Source organism: Amphiura filiformis, chromosome 17 (genome assembly GCF_039555335.1).
Source record: "Amphiura filiformis chromosome 17, Afil_fr2py, whole genome shotgun sequence".
NCBI lineage: Eukaryota > Metazoa > Echinodermata > Ophiuroidea > Amphilepidida > Amphiuridae > Amphiura > Amphiura filiformis.
The window spans coordinates 60,243,742-60,268,151 of record NC_092644.1 but is presented as its reverse complement, the minus strand read 5'-3'; the positions used below and the strand labels follow the sequence as shown (position 1 = coordinate 60,268,151).

The window sequence follows — 24,410 nt, the reverse complement described above, 5'->3', positions numbered from 1 at the left end:
CAGGTTGATATGTAACTATAGACTTAGGTGACATTACATGACAGCTTGCACAAAGATCAGGGTGTTGACCAAAAAAACCTGGCTTCCTAGTTGGATTTGGTGAGAAAATACCTGCTTTTGTGGTAATTCTTCATGAAAAAACCCACAAAATTGCAGGATTTGCTCCTTAGTAATGTACTTTGCGATGTGCACTTTGTTATTCTTGGTTATTCAATCTGCATGTTATAAGCCCATCTCCGCCCTCTACAATAATGACAATTTTTCTTGTGAAAATTGAAAGCTTTACGGACAGACTGTAAAAAATAGCAATGTACTAATACTATTAGTGATGGAATCATCCGTTTTGATAGCAAAAAGACCTAGTGAATGACATCGGGGTTTAAAGGCCTACCTACCCAGGCAGAGTTCAGCCGTGACTTCAGAGCCAGGGATAGAAATACGAGCCCCATACTGGTTACCGGAGGTTTACGATTTGATCACGTTTTCATGATACGGTATATACGGATATGCAATCCACGGCAAACAGTACGGAAAGTAGGACAAAGTATTTGGCTTCAGAATAACCCAAATAGAGAACTTAATCTGTCAAGTTTCGGTTTCTCATTGTAAATTTATGCAATAATATGAGGACACGCCCACTTGTTGGCTATAGTCTGTTAACCCACTACCTGCCGATCTAACGTTGCCTCTGATTGGTCAATTACATGATATCTTCACTTTAATCACCAATCAGAATGGAGCTTTGCAAACAATTCACCCCAATTTTTTGTGTGGTGAAATTATTCTAACAATGTTGCTGATTGGTCCAATTGATAATGAAAAGTTCTTTTTGGCCAATCGGCAGGTAGTTCTCATGGGGTTAAACAAAGTTGAATGCTTTAGATGTCAAGATTCAGTATTATAAATAAGTTGCCTTTTGCCCAAACTTATCCCACATTGTCTCCTGAACTTCTGTGCCCATTCAAAGCATGTTTGTACTTTAATGCATACCAGATGAGATGGACAAACACAATACTATATCACCTTCTCCATCAATTAGTCACCAAAACTACTTCCTACAGACAGTCCTGTATCAGCAGAAGCGGTGGCGTAATCGAAGTATGATACACCACACAGTACACTGTAGGCTATATCATTGGTACAATGAAAATGGGAGATGGGGATGTGTAATAACATTGACCCCCTATATCAACTGCCTCTCAGTCAAAGATCTCGTTTTTAAAATAGTGTTGAACAAAATTGGCAGAATCGCTCACCAAATGACCATATTTTAAACAGAATTTCAATATTTTTTGGCAATCCTTTGTTTTAGAGCGTTTTATTATTTAGCATATATTTTGGGTTAACGTTAGGGGTAGGGTTTAGTTAGGGTTTGGCATCAGAATAAGTGTTGTAAGGTTTAGCACTTAGATTTGGTTTGGGTTAAGGTTATTGGTCAAAATAATAAAAGACCTTCAAACAAAGGAATGATTGTTTTGTCTTCAAAAATGTACCGGTACTGAATTTGATTAAAAAAATTAGTATAAGTTAAGGAGAGCCCAGGCTTTTTGATGATTTTGATCAGAAATGTGCAAAATTCAAAGTCTCACATTTTTAGATCCTTTTGATATCAAATCACCAAAGACCCCCAGATTCAAAATTTAGCCATGAGCATTAACTGGTCGATTTTTGACGAATGACGCAGATCTTTCTTTCCAAAGCCCAAATAAGTGCTGTATCATAGTCATACAAACTTTGGTTCCTATTTCTTGCTTATACAACCATCACCTTAATTCTCCAATTCTGATACAAAGATCTCATATGTTGATGGGATATCAAAAACCTAAGTCGACGATGTTGAGGCGCAACCTCTCACCAATCTTCGCTATCCTTACTATATACTTGGCAAACATGTTACCTGCATAGGGAAGTACGGAATAAGTGTAAGCCAAGCCCCGGCTCTCAAGAATGGTTGAATAAGAAACACTGTACTTGATGCTCCTTATGGGGGAGATTTGATACAATGCAAGATTCAGCATGCGAGATTATGACTCCACGCTGCGTTGGATACTACAGGTCTAGAGAGATTGCTGCACCATCTCAAGGACCCACTTGTGCCTGTCGGAGGCCCTTCTTTTGCTAGGTTGGTGAGCTCAGTCCGGACAGAGTTACCACATCATGAGGGATATCACTTGCAAATACTGCGGCATGCCCACATGCACTCAACAAAACGGAACATTTACATCTCTCGAGTCTGAAACCTTAGAGCACGATATTAACACTCGGATACGTTCAACTTGATACAGCTATGCTAATTGGCTATGATAATTTGAATTCAATTGACCTTATTAGGCGCGGAACCTTAAAGGCATAAAAATACATGCATAACATTATGGTACTGTTCTACATGCGGGGTACGTTACCAAATTTTAAATTTGAACGGTGCTAGAGGGTTAATGTTAAAATAAGGTAGTTAAGTAAGCTTACAAATTTCTAAGTGAATTCTAGACACATTAAGAGCCATTAGTTAGACTTGCAGATGATCTTCATGACAAAGTTGATTATTTAGTATTCACTAACTAGAGGCTGTGTTTCAGAGTGGTATACATGGGCATCAAACATGAATGTATAGGTTTCTCTTACTGTCATCTTTGAAACAAAAACTTTGCTTTCAGGCCAAATGACAGCATTTTTTGGTCTCTTCTGACTACCTGTACTTGTAAAAAGCAAATAAGATGATGTTGGAATGAATGCATTACTTGGAGTGTTGTATTGTTTGCAAGTATCCGATATCAATCAAATCAATCAGATTTCTTTCTTTTCTAAATAGTGCTCTTGACTTTGATTAGTATGGACAAATCAAGTATTCTATGTGTACATGTTGAAATGGATTACCCAGCATGCATCTCACACTCTATATCCCATCATGCACTCTTCCAGGGAACAACTCATAGATTAAATAATACAATAGTTTGGAACGTCCTATACCTGTACCCCTCTGAGCTTACTTGAATTTGGCTGATGGCAGTGGAGTGGTTGAATTTGGTGACACTGCACTGTGGTCATCAGTGTGTACACAATACGTGCAATATTCCTTCCTTGTTTTGTCGCACTTCTTTCAGTTCGTTAAAGCACCCACACATATCATAGATCCCCCTGGGCTAAGGGCTACCTTCCGGGACGGGAAAACTGCAGGCTCATCTCATCTCATGTGATGCATATAGTCTATATATCCTTTAAACATGAGAAGATCACAATGGAAGCAGTGGCGTAGCTAGGGGTTGTGGCGATCAGGGCTAAGGATACGTAATGGCGCCCCCATTCTTTAAACAATTGCGCTCAGAGCACACAAAAATTTGGACAATTAGGGCCTACCACTAATTAATTTTTGTCATAATTAAGTTGAATATCGGTCTTAAATTGATCTTTCAAATGATTTAGTGCCTAAATGCACACGAAGCACGCACAATTTTGACATTCATCGCTTGGAGGGACGCAGAATCGATGCTGAATTGGCCAATTCAGTGCCCCTTTGAAGGGATAAATCACAAATCTCCACTGACACTGGCATTGTACTTTAAATTATTTAGCAATCAAAGATGATAAACTACAACTAAACTCGAACATTATGCAAAAACTATCCAACTATCCAACTGACTTTCCTTTTATTTAATTTTCATTGTGATGATTTTAACTCATTAGTCCAAACCAACAAGGGTTGCTTTGAACCCTAATCCTTATGCTAATTCTGACCTATAACCTAAGCTCAAACCCTAAACATAAACCCTAACCCAACCAAGTCTCACTAAAGCTCACTATTAAAACCACTCTGTGTGCATGCATTCCATGTGACTTGATGATGCAATCAGCCTAAGTCATATATAGGCCCCCTACCCAGGGAATTGCTGCCCGGGGCAGCCTAAGGCCCTGTATCCATAGGCTGTTCCCTTGTGGCGTGTGCCCTTGTTCCGTGTTCACTTGTTCCCATGTGACCTGCCACAGGTGCCTAACCTCCGGTAGCTACAGGTCGGTGATCGTGTGTGTGGCATGCGAGGGGTCCCGGGTTCTTTCTTCACCTTCTCTCCTTTTTTGTGTCTTCTTTCCCTTACGATAGCAAAAAAAAACACGGGTAGGGTTGGGGTTAACCCAAGACCCATCATGGAATCCATTTAATTCCCTAACTTTAACCCTTTCTGACTAATGACCCTTTGGACTAAATAGCCATGATTTTACTTTTTTGAGCAACAGATGCAAAAGAAAGATATAAAAGACAAATGTCGCTTCAAATCCAAGCTGTAATCACATGTGCAACAACTAAACAGGACAAACAAAATAAACAGCAAAACAAATAATCAATTATCTTAACAATACCACAAAAGGAAAACAATCTACAACCAAAACGAAAAATGTAAATGAAAATAATCTTCAACAATTGTCCATTTTACTAAGTACCATTCCATCTACAGAACAAAACAATTGCAGCATTTTACTTGTCCCATCTCCCGTTATTTGCCGTCTTAGTCCAAATGCTCCTTTATCAATCGCAATATATATTTCTCACTTCACAACACCAATCCCCTAAAGCAACATCACATACACTGCCAGTCAAATGGCCACGCTACACAAAATAATCATATTCTATTCTCTCGCTACTTTTGTTTATTTATTTCTTTGATACAAATTAACAGCAGTTCAGGGCATCGCGACACAAAGCGAGCACAAACACACGTGTCCGGGGTGAAAAGCAAGAAAAATAAAAACCTCTTAACCCGGCTATGTCTTTATCTGAAAATCATACAAACCATGAGGTCAAGCCAATCGATGGCTATCCGTCCCAGTTTCTGGGCGACGGCCTGGACTCAGAGATTTGCCCTCCATCCTTGCTTCACCCGGCTGTACCTCTAGAACCAAGTGATTTCCTTGCTTATTGTGTCCTTTGTTTTGCCGTAAGCACTCTTTTCTTCTTCAATAAAACGCCTTAAGGTATCAACCTCACTGGCCACTGCTTGCTTGGGTTTTCCTAACTGACCCGACCTATATCCACGGTCTTGCCCACATCATGAACTACCATCAACATCCTCTTAGTTTATCAATGATGGCTTTAAAGCAAAAATGCTCTGTCCTATATTCACTTTTCCTGAACTCAAAACACTCTTTTCTTCATAGATCAATGTAGTCTTCATCATTTTCATTCATGCATCATCACCACCACCACCACTACTACCACCATCATGGGTATCACCATCTTACTGTGAGTTTACCAATGGCAACACACATTAGGGCAATACACTCAGTTATTAACATTCTTCAGGCCTGGATAAAAATGCTCATTTTCTGACAAGATTTTCTCCGCACAGATAGCCAAATTCAATACAATTTCTTATGTATTTCTTTATTTGGAAAACCACAATTTCCCAGGAATGATCTTCCTGGGTTCCCCACTTTTCTCAGCTCTGCTTATCACACAACCAAGACACTTGAAGGAAACCAACATGACTGGCTGCAAAGAACTAAAGAAGAATGGGACAAGAATGGATCAAATGAAGAAAATACTTTTCTTTTCCTAAATGATGATCATTTCAAACTTTTTTTTCAGCAATTGTGTATGTGCATCTCTAGAAGATGGATTGAATGAATTTACAATGAAACAACAATTTCTCCATGCACTACCAACAAAATAGTTTGTAACCATCTGGTGATACTTCAGCTACATGTGAGGACATGTTAGCTACATTTGGACATGGCTCTAAATTCACAGCAGCATTGAAAAAAGAACCATGTATGTGAAGAGTAAAATATTATGTTATGTATCATAGTATTATTGTTATTTTTGATGACTATGTCAATGATATAAATATCAGTGACAATGATTAGGATGAGGAGGAGGAGGAGGAGGAGGAGGAGGAGGAGAGGAAGAGGAGGAGGAATAGATGGAGGAGGTTGTGGTGGTGGTGTGCATGCACATGTATGTACGTTCATTTGTTACTTCACACATAGATGCATATTAAGTGTGTGAACATTAAATAAAATATGTAAATTTACTATTTTCAGCTCACTCGGACAATCTTTTAAGTACCTCAGCTTAAACCTTCAATATAATTCACAGTATAATTAATTATATAGTGAACAAAGACAAAATTTTGAAAACCAATACCACTGCAAAAAATATCTATAGATGTGACATATATTGAAAATCGGCACATGAAGCAGAGTCTTACTTATGAGACAAAGGCCCAATCACAATCCATAGAATTACCAATAACAATTACCTATCCCTAGCTCGGCTTAAGGATCAAGAGCAAAGGCACAAACTATAATATATTCTCCACTCGGCCCTGGGCAACTCATGCGGACTGCTGCTGCCAAGGAATATGAATGGTACAAAATTATTCTGAAATTAATTAAACTTGTGACTTCTCCATATCAAAATGAGTTGAAGTTTTGGCCGAATCATAGTGGAAGATAAGGGTGTTATGGGTTTTTAAGTGGGGTAGTTAACTGTAAAGGTTATCATTAGTGCTGGATGGACATGTGTTGCCAAGTTGAACAGTTGGGGTAGTTTTATTAACATGACAAAAAGGAAATGAATTGGAAATGGCTTATTACCACATGACCAAATCTGTTGCTAGGGGGTATGGGGTGAAATGTGGGGGGGGCAAATCGACCTGAATTGTCAAAAAGTGGCTGAAAATAACAAAAATTGGTCATTTTGCCCAAAGGTGGGAGATTACCCCCCAGATTGACCCCCATGGTGGTGGCAAAATGGTCCACTTTTTAGGGCAACAATACAACACTCCAAGAAGGACCAAATTAGAAAGATGAATTAACAAAGAGACCACTTTTTCATTTTAAACTGTTCAAAATAGCCCCAAAAGGTGCATTTTGGAAATTACACACCCTGTGCAAAAACAATCCACATGACTAATGTTGTTTTGTGGAAATATTTTCAAATAATATTATCAACAGCTCTATTACCAGAAATCAAACATTCAGTCAACTAACCATTGCTTAAAACGCTGTACTTTCATTGCACAGCTGAAACGTTTCTGACATTTCTACCGAGTACACATTTGCAGAAATTGAACAAATTCATAAACCACCTTGTATTGACAGTGCTAATAGCCATTTTACATTCATATTTACACAGCCCAAATCTACACCTTTTCAAAAAGTCCTTCAACATGCCGATATTTAACCTTATTCGTCACAAAAACATGATTTTTGACAATGTTTCAAGTCCTGCAAAGTTCAAGTAAACTTTTGTAACCTCTTCCAAAAACTGACCTACTTCAGCATTAAAAAAAAATCAATGGACAACTCCCATGGCGATTTTTGACAAACATTGAAAGAAAACCAGAAGCAAAGTAACTTGCAACCTACACTCACCCAACCTGTCACCCTTTCAGGCAACACCCCCCATGGGTCTGTCACCCTTTCAGGCAACACCCCCATGGGTCAAATTTTATTTGGAAAGTTTGAGGTGGTTTTCTTTAAAAATTGCAAACTTTTGGTGTAATCATAACTTTGTACTAACTAAATAAAGATGGTTCAATAGTTCAATTTGATTTTGTATCCAGTCATCTATAATCATCCATAAAAATAATCCTCATAATAAAACAGAGGGTACATAGAATGATGAAATAGCAAAATCATGCCGTACGCGGGTGGGGTGCACGCGTATCAAGCAAAAAAATCAGATTTTTATGCTTTTTTGGTCAAAAAAGGTCCAAATTTGGGGAAGAAAGTCCACTTTTCACAAAATCACAACCGTTGGAAAAAAGTCCACTTTTTCAAAATCAGCACCCCAAAACAATCCTGTGCACAGGCCCGAGTGAAATGCATATTGATCAAACTTCATACATTGGCACAGTTTAAAGCCTAACTATCATAAATGCAGACCTACCAACCTACCGAAGTCAGAATGAGGGACATTGAGACCAAAACCTTGTACATGACATAAACCAGGTACCGACAAATTCAAAGACTTGAGGTGTGCAATACTTTCAGAATTCAGAGGTTTTGCAGGTCTGAATTTATCACAATAGACTAAAGAGAATGCTATAGCAAATTTTAAAGTGACATTTTCATCATTTTCTGCTGTTCTTTCATTTAAATTTGCCATCACTGGCATCACCCAAATGAGGGACAGTCCCTCAAAATGAGGGACAGTCCCTCAAAGGTCTGTAAATGATGAGCTCAAGACCTAAGAGCACTTGTAACAGCAGTCTTTCTTTACGGCAAAACTTGGACATTGAATGCTAACATTGAAAAGCAAATAACTGTTTTTGAGATGATCTGTTAGCGGAGGGGGAAGACTGGAAGTTTCTGAACCCCCCACTACATGAGCATAAAAAAAAAGTTTCAACTTTCCCCACCTAACTGTGTATACAATAATGCATGACATGTTTTCAAGACACCTGGGCCGATATTCATAAAGCCTTGCTAAATTAGCAACCAACTAGTGCTTAGCAAGATGCTAAATCCACTAGTTGATAGCTACGTAGCAATCAACTAATTTCTTATTCATAAAACCTTGCTAAACACTTTGCTAACTAGCTATCAACTAGAAATATTTAGCTGATAACTTATTTGGGTGTTTTGGGTGCTATGGCCTTCAACAGTTGTGTAACATCTAATACAATAGGCTTATATAATACATGTCTATTATACTTGAGCTCTGAACCACAGTCAAAATGATCAAAATGTAATGACTCATTGCTGATGGTCTTCATTGAGATTTCGTTAATAAAATTACATGTGTATTTTGTAAGCTATATAGGCCTACAAGGTTGTTACGGCAAATTAAATTAAAAAAGATACTCTGAACAAGTAAAGTTCATATACATGTTTTAACATGTATATGAAACAAACCAAGGACTTAAAAGTCCTTGGTTTGTTGTAAAAACATACTATACATACTATATTGCTTCATCAAATAGAAAACAACATGCATCCACTTAACGCTGCTCATTTAGCTTCATGAGCAACACTGTGTAAATAATATTAGATAATTTAATAGCATATGATATATCTTGCTTGTTGTCCTGACAAAAGCCAAGCATGATTTATCTTTATCAAATTGACATATAATTTGTTATTGAAAATAAGTCATGCATCTTTACCAAAGAGAACATTGGTAACATGTCTCCAAAATATATATTTTACGTATCAAACAATTGAACAGAATTGCTTCGATTGAACATATCTGCTTAACTAAAGATTACTTGCTATATCATAATCATTTTTCTTGTGCAAATTTGGTTAAACAATACTGGCTTAGTTCAATGTTTATTCATTCACCCTAAATTTGTTGTGTGTTTTAAGACAGTTTCTTATGTGTAAAACACACTGAAGACCTCAGAAACAGAATATTCTGAGAACATTATTTTTCATAATTGACAACAGTTAATATGAAATTAAAACAATAAATCATGTCAAACTTAGTTCAAAATCATTAAGACTAGTTGTCAACTAGTGACTTAGCGCTGCCCCAGATCAACTCTAAGTTTTGGCAAAATTTTAGAATGTTGCTAACTCTAACTGGGTTTTATGAATAAGAATTAGCAATCAGCTAGGCTTAGCAGCTTGCTAAAGTCAATTTTAGCTGTCAACTAGGCCTAGCGTGGTTTTATGAATATCAGCCCTGGTAATAGTAGAATAATAAATAGTGTAACAAAACGAATCGCCCCCTTTAGTGCAAAAAAACACCCTTCAACACCTTCAGTGCCGAAATAACAACTTGCCCCGATCTCAATTGCCAGCCTGCCCTCTGGAAGTCAAATGGTGCATCCCTAAAGGCCAGGCTGGTGGTAATGTGCACTATATTATATATATAGGCCTAAGTATAAGTTGTCAGCATTATGCAAATTATAATTATGGAAATCTCTATTTGAGTTCAAATATTTCTTATCCATTAAATCATCAGGAAAGGGACAGTAGTGAAATTGATACATAACATGTTTGTAATCATGGTCAGAGCCAAAAATTTAACCACTCAACTTCCTTATTTGGCTTGATCATCACAAAATAGTCACATGGTATTTATTTTTAACTTTAAAATAAAACTATCTATTACCTTAGTTTATGTTATCTCATGACCAACACATTTATTAACTGGACATTGTCCAACACATCTCATGACCGACCAATCCAACCAGGTATTTGGCATGAACCAAACCTATGGGCACCAAATATGCAATGTAATATGACAAAAACAATACTAATTCTTTGTTTGTTCCTCTTTTACCATGCATATCATAAGACCATTGTTTCAATACTCACAATAATAAGTTGCATGTGAAGGTCAGGCACTGAAACAGGAAACATATTTTCAAAACAAAAAGCGATAACAACAGAGTGTCTGTTTAACCAAGCGAAACTGACAACAAAGAGTGTATTACAGGATTCGCACCCTCCACTTTTTACAGTTAATTGATATTTGGTGCATTTTCAGACAACTTGTCTGATGTCATGTCTTGATGTGATGGGTCACAAATTTATGTGGGAAGTTGATATTTAAACAATCAATAATTTTATTACTACTAAACAAACATTCACCAAAATATAGGCCTGTAGATATACAGAGAGTATTCACCCATTGCATGGTTCCATCACCTCCAAGAAGAGCCCTGAACTGGCAATAAGATATAAAAGGAAGAATTACGGTTTATTACAAGGTTTATATATATGACTGGTTCAATTCCCATTCATGTATGCTGTCAGATGGAGGCTCTCCTCCCATATGACGGAACCATGCAAAGGGTGAATACATACTGAATAGTACATGGTCGATTCAGTCATGCAAACATGAATCTACCCCCCCCCCCCCTCCATGGGTGGATGCACTTTTTGTTGAAATAAATTGTCAAAACAGGAAACAGATACCACAAGTTTGAAACTTTGTTATCCACTTAAGCAATATACCAGAAACACAAGGCACACCATACAAATCAGCATTTAACAATTAAGGGTGCAGCAAGAGGTGGGAGACACCATTCATAGTGTTGAAATTGAGATATTTGCTACAGAAACATATCTATTATTTACTACCAGCTTAATTGGGGGCGGTGGGGTAACAAGGGTCTTACTGAAGGAGAATATGCAGGGGCATAACCAGAGGGGGGCATTGTGAAATTGGAATGGAGGGGTGCTGAGGGTGTACCCCAGGTTTTTATGCAAAGAAATGTACAATCAGCCTCTTTTGGGCTATTAGGCATCACTTCACCCCTGGGTCCCCCAGTCCTGGGTATGCTAGTGAAATCTGTCTATTTGGACACTATTTCATCTTCAATCAGGACAGGTTTCTTTCCAGTGACTTTGCCCTCTCATAATAACCAAGCTGGTTATGTGCCTGAGAAACTCAGGGACTGTCTTTTGAAATTTGCAGGAGAGCATAAAATAGCTCTTCTGGAGCCTTCAAGGAGAGCTGTTTGAGCATTTACAATATATTGTAAGGAGAGAATGGTCAACTAAGGAGAGCTAAAAGTCACTCTATCAGATTTAAGGAGAGCAGTAGAGAGTGATTGCTCTCGCTCTCCTCAAAAGGCAGTCTGGAAAATGTCCCCACTGCCCTTCAGGTTACACCTGAATTTATACATATTAATCATAGTTCATTAACAAATTTATTATTAAAAAATAATAATTTATAACCATTCAAGTAAAAATAATAGTCAAATTAAAATATTTCCAATACAGATATCCAGCCAATCAGCATCATTGTGAAATCATATATAAAACTCTTCTCCTCTATTTTTAGAATTATATCCAAGGTAAAGGACAATAGACAAGTGCCAAAATATTTGCAATTTTGTTTTCAATAATTGTGAAATGTCTTTATCTTGCCAATCTATTTCCCCAAACCAGTGCAAATCACCCCATTACCACTCTGACTGTCAGCTACCAGCCTGGTACTGTATCTCTCCAACACAAGCCTCATTCAGGAAACAAATAGCGGGAGGTATCGGAAATTTACAAAACCAACATTTCCTATAACCAAGTTCATTGGTTTTGGGGAGAGGAACTGGATGTTGATTGATGAAAACTCATGTATGGTTATCAATTTTATCATGCAACATGTGCAATGTTCATCAAATTACAAGATTCTTTCAACAACCTTAAGAAACGCTGCAACATCAAAACTTTGCATGTTTGTATCCATCATATGGTATATTTTTTTTGACTAAAAATTAAGCTTTAGTAGAATATCATTAAGCTGTAACTTTTTTTTGTAAAAGACACAATTTTGAGTCCTGTAACATGACATCTGCACAGATATGGTTATGAGTTTGGAAATTGTAATTAAATATAAATCGGACGGACTTTGCGGGTTATTATTGGCCAACTAACAAAATCTGTGATGTGGCTAGTTGCCAAATATTTGAACCTTTTTTAACCTACAAAAGGGCGTTTGAATCTCTTGAGTTACATACATGAAGAGTTCAGATGCATAAACTGATATATCCATTTTTCTTAATGAGAAATATGCAAATAAAACTGGTAGGCCTAAAATATAAAGACAATAATAAGAAAATATGTGCTACTTTTGGTAAGGCCATCATAATTTAATAGTTTGTCTCAAAGCCCCATGTACATTAATAAAATTGTGCACGTTTTGCACGTTATTCCCGCTGGATTTAGTCAATTTCATTTTTTTTCATGTTTTTTTTTTCAAACTCAAACACACACAAATCTCGCGTCTGACGACGTCAAAAGAGCCTAAATCGTAAATCTCAATAAAAGTCTTCATCTTGACCACAGTGAAACCTCCTTGAGAGATGAAAAGTGGTCTATTCTTGTCAAAAAGCTCATCAGACAGATAAAAAAAACTAAATTAAAGAAAAAATCCTCAAAAAACCATAATTATACACACATGATAATTTCTCAGCACTGCGTTCCAACAATCCCTGTCATGTTTGATAGTGCAAAATTTTGATGCAAAACTTCATTGTCATGACATTTGAATCTGATCAGCTAGTCCCTACAAAGCAAACCTTTAATAATTAAAATAGTTTCCAAGAAAGTTTGCCTTTGAGTGTTCCAACAAACCTTGTACCCAGAACATAAACAAACCTTACTGATTGTGACCAAAACCCGAATTGGAGATCACAATGACCGGATTACTGAAACAAAAGCAAGTTATTGGGATGCGGTAGACACTAGATCTATACAATGAGTACTCCAGACAAAGTATATTCGTAATCTATCATAAATAAATGTATCAGATTTAGTTTATTTTTTTAACCTGATTCCAACTCCAATACAAATAATTCGAGTACAAAAATATTATAATCTATTTCTATAACACCAGTGGTTATATTAAGTATATGACACAATAGTATTCTATTTGGATTTGAATTTGAAAATCATCCACTCAGATTTGAATTTAATAATAATAATAATGATCAACAATAAATGTCAATAAAGTCCAGGTGTGTGATTAATCAAAAAGTGGTTTCCAAAACGTAACGGTCAATCAATGTTCGCTTCAACCAAGCGCCATGTTGAAAGTGAAATTCCAAAATTTAATATAAATTGATTTGACCGATTTATGATCCAAGTTTCTTGCAATTTCGCTGTGTTTTGAAATATCAAAATTAATATGTATAAACCTGTTTAATAATACACAACCTCACAAAAGTATACACAAACCCACGGCCGTTCAATTGAAGCTGATCCAAGAATTGGTACCGATAATGTATTCGCGATAAGTTCATTCAGAAATGACGATGTAAAATGCCAAACGCTGATCGCGAAAGTTCATAAACCGGTAGAAAATGATGTTCTATATCCAATTGAAGATCGGGTCGTTGTTGTTGACGGAAGTTGTGTAGGTGAAGTTCAAGTGGTGAAAGTGATTCCAGTCGTTGGTAACCAGTAGCAAACGAAAATATGGTGAAAACCCTTAACCCATCCAGTTCCTCAAATGAAAATATGGACTGGAATATAAACAAACAAATAACCCAAAATTTGAAAATACGTGCAAGTTGAATAGATTTTTAATACAAAATATCAAAACAATAAAATACGCACTTTCATTTTAAATTGATGCACACGACCACTTTTAAACCCCTATTTAATTAACAAGGGCGTGGCACTGACGTCATCTAATTTGCATACAGGTGCATCTCTTTTGTTTCCTTACTTGCACAACAGTACATTTTCTTTCCAAAACAGTTGCTTTCGCAATCCACGAAATTATATAAATATTTCTCAATGTCGTAAATTCTCATTTCACGATTGTAAATTAGGGCCTACATATATACAAATAATACAAACAATAATATAAACACAGCAACGATATTATAGACTCCCAACATTTTACGGGAAGAACTATTCTCACAAAACCGTTTTTCTAATTCATTCAATTACAATTTCTTTAGCTGAATTTTTCTTCCAACCCACATTTTGGACATTCCCAGCCATTCATTTCTTTAAACGTGGGAAATTCTTTCAAGTTCAAGAATTGGTAAATTGATGAATCAAATAATTACCTTTCCAAAAATTGGTTAAAATTTTCCAACACAAACGTTTGAGATCAAACATGCTAAAAGAAACTTTCCAAATTTCCAAATTAAATATTTCGCCATAATTAGGCCCAAATTAATTACATATACAAAACAATATATTTTACTTACGTTGACTTCAGATATAGTTTATGCGGCGTTTCATGCATCGCTCTGGTAGTCTCTTGAGAACACCCACGTCCAGGACTGCCATCACAGTCTCAAGTGTCTTTAAATACCCGCCCGGTCTAACCTCAAAACCAGGAAACTTTACTCATCGTCAAATACATAATTGACCTCAATTGCTCCTACTACGCATGCAATTGCCAACTGAGTAATTAATTTCACAGAGGTACTGTGACCGCGCCCATTAATAAAGGTGAACCACCAAGGCGGTGGCGATGAACCCACGACTTTACACCGCAGAAATTATATCGAAAGTAAATGAAAACGCTCTTCCAATGCGCACGTTAAAATCGGGTCACAATACTTCCATTGTGATTTAAAAATCCCGGTATAAATCCAGGTGGTCCGATTAACTTACAAAGGAAATACGAAAATATAAGCGAGTGTGGCGCTATGCCTGAAAACTTAATGATCAAGTGAATCAGACGGCGCTGGACATTTACAGAAATAATATATTTTTAAAAAAATGCGAGTTCTGACGTGACAATTCACTCCCTCCTTTCGAAGGAAATGTATGCAATACATTTGCTAATAAGCACTTAATCTACAATATCTTAAAACTCTACACATTTTTTCATCTAGGCCTTTTCAGTTTAGGCCTACAATATACATATATTATTTCAACTTCATTTTAAGGCTACCTGTCAACAATAGGTCAACTTGAGCTCAAACATTTGACCGTCTCAAGTGTATTTTCACTACAGCCTAATAATGAATAAACATGTTTTACCTGTCTTACCTTATCTCACTTTATCTTGCTCTCGATATGACACCACTCGTGTACTACTCAGTACTCCAATATGGTACCAAACTGGCTTTGGAGTCGAAGATTGGCGTATGATTCTGCCTGGAGTGATTTCCAACTGATTGATGCACGGTAGTTACTGATGATCGGTTTGCACGGTAGATTCTCTGCTGTAAGTAAGTACCAACTTTACGCAAAACCCATACGATCGCCAGGCATCCATCTTCGTTAGAGCGAGTACATTCAACTTCTGACTTCTTGGTGGTGTAGATACAAGAAAACAATATACCCATGATTTCCTGTACAAGACCATGAAGCTTACACCCATTCCTCTTTCGTCTTTTTGTATTGAGAGCCTCCAACTATTCCTTGTCCTTGTCCTTCTGACTCCTCCACCTCCTCAATATGACGAAGTGTAGAATCATTCTGGTTATGTGGCGATATATCTAGCTTAACGACCTCGTCATCTGTCACCGTTGGCAGTTGTAGTGGTTTCGCTTTGGTCGTTAGTTGCACACTTGCTTCTGCTACCATCCCGATCTTGACTTCCGACTGCGGAACTACGTCTGACTGCTGAATAACGCCTGAAGTAACTTGACTAGCTGTACGAACTAGATTGGTGTCCATTTCCTGCTCAATCTCAGCTTTCTCTCGCTTCGTCTGGTGGATTTGGGAGTTCCTCAGGATCTTTAACACCAGGAATATTACCTACGACGAGATCACGGATAGGATTCTTCATCACGGACGCTAATACTTTGCCGACGAAGAATGGGGTGTCTATGTATACTTCTGCGACTGGATATATTCGAATGGTCCTATCGATGAGGATACACCCTCTATATCTACCGGTGTACTGTTCTGGTTGCACATAGTCTGCTTTCACGACAACTCCATCACATCCACTGTCACGCATAGCTAACACGCGATGATCACCAATCATCCCCATACGCATGTATCTCTTCCGACCTTCATTATGCTGACACGCTGCTGTCAATTCTAAATGATGTCCACAGTCCAGAGTTAAGTAACCATTCTGACATGCAGAGACTACGTGAGGGTCAACCTCTGAGAAGTAACCCATCACGTGAGACGAGTCAAAATTTTGATCCCCGATGTGACCGCTGTTCACTGCATTAGGCCTACTTGTAGGCCTTCTCTGGTTGCCTGCATTACACTGGTTGCCAAAAGTCACTGCACCTACGTTGGATGGAGTGAAGTTAGACATCAACCCACACTGGTTGTTGCAGCTGGCTACCTCACCTTCTCGACTACTAAGACTACGGGGCCTATCCGACTTGAACATAGACCTTCTGTCGGTGTTGGGTTGAGATGTCTGGCTAGAAGTTGCATTAGACATGCTAACACTGTCAACTAATGCTGCTAAAGTACTCTTGCTGGTACAGCTGCGTGCACGATGCCCTTGCTTACCACACACGTAACACGTTATGCTAGACCTAAATGGTTGACTTGATGTAGGCCTATTAAAGTAACGATTACCTTGACCTTGGTACCTTGTATTCTTCTGCTGCTCTTGATGATGAGTCTTACCTTGGTTACCATACTGCGCTTTATTCTTAGGCCTATTTTCGCCTTGACTCTTCTTCTTGGGAAAGGCCCACCAACCATGGTGTGCTTCAATATACCTATCGGCAATTTTAGCCAACTCCTTACTACTCTTTGGATCATGCTCCTTGACATATAGGCCTAACTCCTTAGGGCAGCTATGAACAAATTGGTCCTGCACTAATAAATAAATTAGGCCTTCAAGTGTCTGTTCAATCTCAGAAAGATCAAACCACCTTTGTAAGTACTTTGATACTCTAGTGATATATTGAGTGGCAGTCTCACTGGGTTCAGGCTTTGAGTCCTTGAACTTGTTACGAAAGCCTTCCTCTGTGAGGTCATAACGTTTCAACAATGTCTTTTTCAATGACTCGTAGTCATTAACCTCCTCCACATTAAGATTATAGTACGCCTCAAGACCTTTGCCTGTTAACAAGGTCCCTAAATTAAGGGCCCAAACTTGTGGGTCCCAACCTTGTGAAGTTGCATACCTTTCAAACCTTACTATAAACGCGTCCATGTTGTCTTTAGCCTCATCAAACTTTTGCAATTTTGGCGCTTTATAATTTCCCGCTACCTTTACTTTGCGCACCATTAGGGTTAGCCGTTTGCAATTCTAAACGCTTAAGTTTGGTATTTTCCAAATGAATTTCCATAGTAACTCTCGTTCTTCGGCGCTGCACAGCCTTTTCGTCAACATCTCCCATCGTCTCCGTCTCCTCCTTTTTGCATTGTAATTCAAACTGCATGCGCTTTTCTTCAATTGACGCTTCCTGCTCTTTGCGTTGACGCTCAATTTCTGCCATTTCGTGTTCCTTCTTACGCTCCATTTCTGCTGTTTTCGTTCAAGGCTGGCGCTCAATTTCTGCTGTTTCTCGTTCGCTGGCGCTCAATTTCTGCCCTTTGTTGGTCATGATCTATACGCTGCTGCTCTTGGTCCATGCGCTGCTTTTGCTGCTCTATGCGCTGCTTTTCTTGATCTAAAAGTAACTCTTGTTGCTGTTTTCAAAAGCGCGCTCTTCGGCTCTAACTTGTCGCTCCCGATCCTGCTGCTCCTTTAAATTAACCCTTTCACTTTTGATCCATTCTCTTAACTCAGCGCCTTCCAAACCCAATTCTTTTCCCAATTCTACAAGCTTCTCGATTTCCATTGCTACTGTCATGCACTTGGCCATGAATAAACATACAATATATATACAAAATAAGGCCTATCTAAAATTAGGCCTGTGACTTACACTACAACAATATCATAATACAATCATAACATCAATATAATAAATATGAACACTAAATAAACAAATACTATATTGTCACGAGAGAACTCCTAAAATTTAATTGAACTTGAATACGCTAGCCGCCATCATATATTTCAAGCGAATAATTTTCATACGCGCTCTCAACGCTGCTGATAACCTCTGCCAATGAAAACACAACAAAGCAAACAGATTCAGCTAACATACGCTTATAAAGAGGCAATTGTATTTGACGGTGAAGTAAAATGACAATGAGGCAATTCAAAATCGAATTACTACCGTTTGTAGCAATTCGGACTCACCAGACCGTGGCGAAACACCGCAAAGACCAGCCTTGAAATCTGTATTGGCAGAACGGGATACTGGATGGTGTCAAGAGGCTACCTAGAGAGAAAATGTAATAAATAAATTATGAGTACAATTATTTTTCACCCAATATAACAATGTCTGAACCAACCCATCGTGCGGATCACTCGTGTCTACAAACCTAGAATAACCTTGCACCCCTGCTTTTGTAAATTCCCTGAAGAGCCCCCACAAATTGTGACCAAAACCCGAATTGGAGATCACAATGACCGGATTACTGAAACAAAAGCAAGTTATTGGGATGCGGTAGACACTAGATCTATACAATGAGTACTCCAGACAAAGTATATACGTAATCTATCATAAATAAATGTATCAGATTTAGTTTATTTTTTTTAACCTGATTCCAACTCCAATACAAATAATTCGAGTACAAAATATTATAATCTATTTCTATAACACCAGTGGTTATATTAAGTATATGACACAATAGTATTCTATTTGGATTTGAATTTGAAAATCATCCACTCAGATTTGAATTTAATAATAATAATAATGATCAACAATAAATGTCAATAAAGTCCAAGTGTGTGATTAATCAAAAGTGGTTTCCAAAAGCGTAACGGTCAATCAATGTTACGCTTCAACCAAGCGCCATGTTGAAAGTGAAATTCCAAAATTTAATATAAATTGATTTGACCGATTTATGATCCAAGTTTCTTGCAATTTAGCTGTGTTTTGAAATATCAAAATTAATATGTATAAACCTGTTTAATAATACACAACCTCACAAAAGTATACACAAACCCACGGCCGTTCAATTGAAGCTGATCCGAAGAATTGGTACCGATAATGTATTCGCGATAAGTTCATTCGTAAATGACGATGTAAAAATGCCAAACACTGATCGCGAAAGTTAATAAACCGGTAGAAAATGATGTTCTATATCCAATTGAAGATCGGGTCGTTGTTGTTGACGGAAGTTGTGTGCGAGGTGAAGTTCAAGTGGTGAAAGTGATTCCAGTCGTTGGTAACCAGTAGCAAACGAAAATATGGTGAAAACCCTTAACCCATCCAGTTCCTCAAATGAAAATATGGACTGGAATATAAACAAACAAATAACCCAAAATTTGAAAATACGTGCGCAAGTTGAATAGATTTTTAATACAAAATATCAAAACAATAAAATACGCACTTTCATTTTAAATTGATGCACACGACCACTTTTAAACCCCTATTTAATTAACAAGGGCGTGGCACTGACGTCATCTAATTTGCATACAGGTGCATCTCTTTTGTTTCCTTACTTGCACAACAGTACATTTTCTTTCCAAAACAGTTGCTTTACGCAATCCACGAAATTATATAAATATTTCTCAATGTCGTAAATTCTCATTTCACGATTGTAAATTAGGGCCTACATATATACAAATAATACAAACAATAATATAAACACAGCAACGATATTATAGACTCCCAACATTTTACGGGAAGAACTATTCTCACAAAACCGTTTTTTCTAATTCATTCAATTACAATTTCTTTAGCTGAATTTTTCTTCCAACCCACATTTTGGACATTCCCAGCCATTCATTTCTTTAAACGTGGGAAATTCTTTCAAGTTCAAGAATTGGTAAATTGATGAATCAAATAATTACCTTTCCAAAAATTGGTTAAAATTTTCCAACACAAACGTTTGAGATCAAACATGCTAAAAGAAACTTTCCAAATTTCCAAATTAAATATTTACGCCATAATTAGGCCCAAATTAATTACATATACAAAACAATATATTTTACTTACGTTGACTTCAGATATAGTTTATGCGGCGTTTCATGCATCGCTCTGGTAGTCTCTTGAGAACACCCACGTCCAGGACTGCCATCACAGTCTCAAGTGTCTTTAAATACCAGCGCCGGTCTAACCTCAAAACCAGGAAACTTTACTCATCGTCAAATACATAATTGACCTCAATTGCTCCTACTACGCATGCAATTGCCAACTGAGTAATTAATTTCACAGAGGTACTGTGACCGCCCATTAATAAAGGTGAACCACCAAGGCGGTGGCGATGAACCCACGACTTTACACCGCAGAAATTATATCGAAAGTAAATGAAAACGCTCTTCCAATGCGCATGCGTTAAAATCGGGTCACAATACTTCCATTGTGATTTAAAAATCCCGGTATAAATCCGGGTGGTCCGATTAACTTACAAAGGAAATACGAAAATATTGGCGGCGTGTGGCGCTATGCCTGAAAACTTAATGATCAAGTGAATCAGACGGCGCTGGACATTTACAGAAATAATATATTTTAAAAAAAAATGCGAGTTCTGACGTGACACTGATCCAGCCTCTAGTTATAAAGTTGTCCCTCATCACAATTCAGCTTGCAACTAGAGATAATTTGCGCTCACAGAGCGCAGACAATCGCCAGGCATGTAACCCTTTAATGACCTTTTGATCTGACCTTTGACCTTAATGTTTCCCAGGTCACGAGGTTTGTTGTCATCAAAATTGAGCCTCGTACCAATACAGATGTCCAAAAAATGCATTTCTAAAATTTGACCTCTGCATGACCTTTGACCTGACCCCTGCAAAATGTTCCCCTGGTCATGAGATCTGTTATCACTGAGTTTGAGCCCCATACCCCTTACAGATGTCCAGAAAAAGAAATTATAAGATTTGACCCCAGATAACCTTTAACCTGACCCCTGCAAAGTGTTCCAATATATTCCCCTGGTCATCAAGTTTGTTGTCACAGAGTGTGAGTCCCGTACCCCTTACAGATGTACAGAAAATGCATTTCTAAAATATGACCTCTGCATGACCTTTGACCTGACCCTTGTAAAATGTTCCCCTGGTCATGAGATTTGTTGTTACCGAGTTTGAGCCCCATACCCCTTATGGATGTCGAGATAATGCAATTGTAAGATTTTACCCCCTTAATGACCTTTGACCCCAATTCTTTGTACAACTTTTAGACACTGGCTAAAGGCGATGCAACTGTGCAAGTGACGTCATTGTATTATGTAATATGTGGAAGAAGAAGCATTTTTAGTGAAAATCGCATTTTGGCCATAATGACCTTTGGATGACCTTTGACCTCGAGTTGGTCATGTAACATTTGTGCCCCTACCCAATGGTCCTTGTGACCAAATATGGTTACATTGGCCTAAAGCATATGGCTACAATGGCTCGTTAAAAGTTTGACAGAAGAAAGAAAGAAAGAAAGAAAGAAGAACTGACCAAAAACAGAACACTCGCAAATTGGAAATTTGCGATTGTAATAATTCAGAATCCATGCAGAGAATAAATATACACTTGGAGCAATTTAACAACAATATTGTTACTTTCAAGATAAACTTTCCAATCTTTGGCCAAGGAATTTTCTTTTGTTTGAAAAAATTCTTACACATGACAGACAGTCAAGAGGCAAAATATACAACACCTTACTTTAGTGCTAACAGGGAAAAGGAGTTTACTAGCATGCAAAATTGAATCAAAAGTGTCAATGATACAAAGGATCCAGGTTCTCAAAATTTGAATACAATAGGATAATAATTTCTATTATAATACCTCATTTAGTAAGAATATAAACAAGAACATGACATATACAAAACCGGATTCAACTGAAATTTTGGGAAAAAACTTTTTGTGAATATCTACAAAATACTCCTTTAAGTGATAAAAGGAATGTTCTTACAACTTACTATTAACCGGGTACAATAATTAATGTTGCTTTGAACTTAGCAATCTTTGAAACTTGGGACAATAATTACATCATTTAGTTGTTTTCTACTGAAGATTCACTAATAAAAGAATTACATTGTCAACTATATTTCCTGTGATGGAGCAAGATTTTAGAAACAATTTAATGTGATTTGTACATAATTATGATAATACCACAACAACAGGAGTCTTCATCAGTACCAAATGAACTATTCATAGTGACCGCCAACTTTCACTTTAGAAATTATGGCAACAAATTTACAATGGCATGATAACTCAGTGATATGGGTTTCAACTCATGATCATGAGGTTGCTGGTTTTAATCCTGGTGGTGCTATCATATTGTACACGTCGTAAATAAGACCCTCTATTTGCCTCTCTCCACCCAGGTGTATAATGGGTAGCAGCTTATACAGGGAAGGTTACAGATTCACAACTGTATCTATTATCTAAGGTGTGGTAAACCCCTCACAGTGTATTATACTAAAGATGAGTCTAAGAGTCAGGCACACCAGACTGTGGGAAACAGGAATGAACCTTTACCTTTTGTTTTAAACTCTAGAAACACCAGCGTTGATGAATGATACATTTTAAGCATGACTTGGCGACAATCTAAGAATGCTGGCATGGTTCATTACCAACTTCATTATGTATGGCCTACTTTATGCACAATAGGCTGAAGCCAGCCTAGCTATTACAATATTGTTGCTTTGAACTTTGACAATCTTTTAATCAGAACATAGGAATTCACTATACCCTCAAGGATTTATTTAAGGTATGCTGTCTACGTGTTTATGTTTGTGTTATTAGGAAAATATACATCTACAAAATAATCACAATATAGGGGCAATTAACATTATTCTGATGATGTTAACACTTAAGACGGTAAATTATTATTTCGTTGGAAAGATACTTGCTATATAGGAACATCATCTTTTTGAAAAGAAAATGGAAAATGGTATGTTTGTTAGACTGTTATACGAAAATGTGAGCTTTTTACAAAGCTTTGGGCATCTGTGATATATGGGTTTTAGTACTACCTCCAAATTATATTTCAGCCAATCACACAATGCGTTTCAATTGATTGACATGTGATGAATGCATATGTTTAGTATGCTTGTATCCTGTGCCATGTATGCCTTTCTTGCATACAAATTTTGCAGTGACTGGATTATAACGAGGAGACTGATTTCACCAAATGGTGGCAGCATTGCTTCTTTTGTGTAGGATACAAGGAGGTATTCCTTGAGAGTTTTCGATTTTGATTTGGGTGCATTGGGGGAGACAGACATGCATGTATGGTGCACAGCATTGGTGTGCCCAGACAGTGGGTAGAGGGAGTTATCTACCTGCAACCAATATGGGAGTAAAACAATATGTAAATGGCAAAAAAGGGAAGATATAATATAAAGGAAGAGGGTATTAGAGCAATGATAGCTAAGAAATAAAAAGACGGGGACAGAGACAAGACAAAAGAAAAATTAACGAATCCATGACAGACAAAGACAAGGAGATCAAGACACTACACATAAGGCAGGATGGAAAGAAAGCATAAATAGGTCAATCATTTGATCTTATTCCACCTTGGGCAGTTTATGAGAACTATCATCTATTATTTGTGAGCTATCATCTATTATTTACACTATGATTGCACCTAATATTGTATGTATGCTACGCACAGACTACCAGCTCTGCTGTTACAGCAAATAGCTTTCATACTGAAGTGAAAAAGGCTTGATTGGTAAAGTTAAACAAGACTTACCTGAACAGAGTTATAGACAAGAAGAAAAAAGTCACTTGCCCTCCTTTCCTCCCACAATTTCAGTTTTCTCCTTTATTCTGACTTTGTAGTCCTCACATGATCTGTGGGGGTCTCCCCGTCAGTCCGAAACACCGTCAGTCTGAAACACTGTCAGTCTGAACCACCGCTACTCCGAATTTTTAGGGTTAGGGTTACCCTAACCCTAAAAATTCGGACTAGTGGTGGTTTGGACTGATGATTTCGGACTGACAGAATGTACCCGATCTGTGCATGTATGTATGGAACCGCTTCTTGTCCATAAAGCACTTAACTCAAACATATGATTCAATACAGCAACATCGTTATCCTTCCTGTAACAGGTACAAGTAAGTATAGCACAGG

The 24,410-nt window shown here is 37.5% G+C and overlaps 1 protein-coding gene across 1 annotated transcript in view; it reads right to left on the bottom strand.

The window, feature by feature from the left end:
* The window catches only part of LOC140138091 (protein phosphatase EYA1-like), a 351,231-nt gene that overhangs the window by 251,175 nt on the left and 75,646 nt on the right, over positions 1-24,410 (bottom strand). The gene's annotated exons all lie outside the window — the stretch shown is intronic.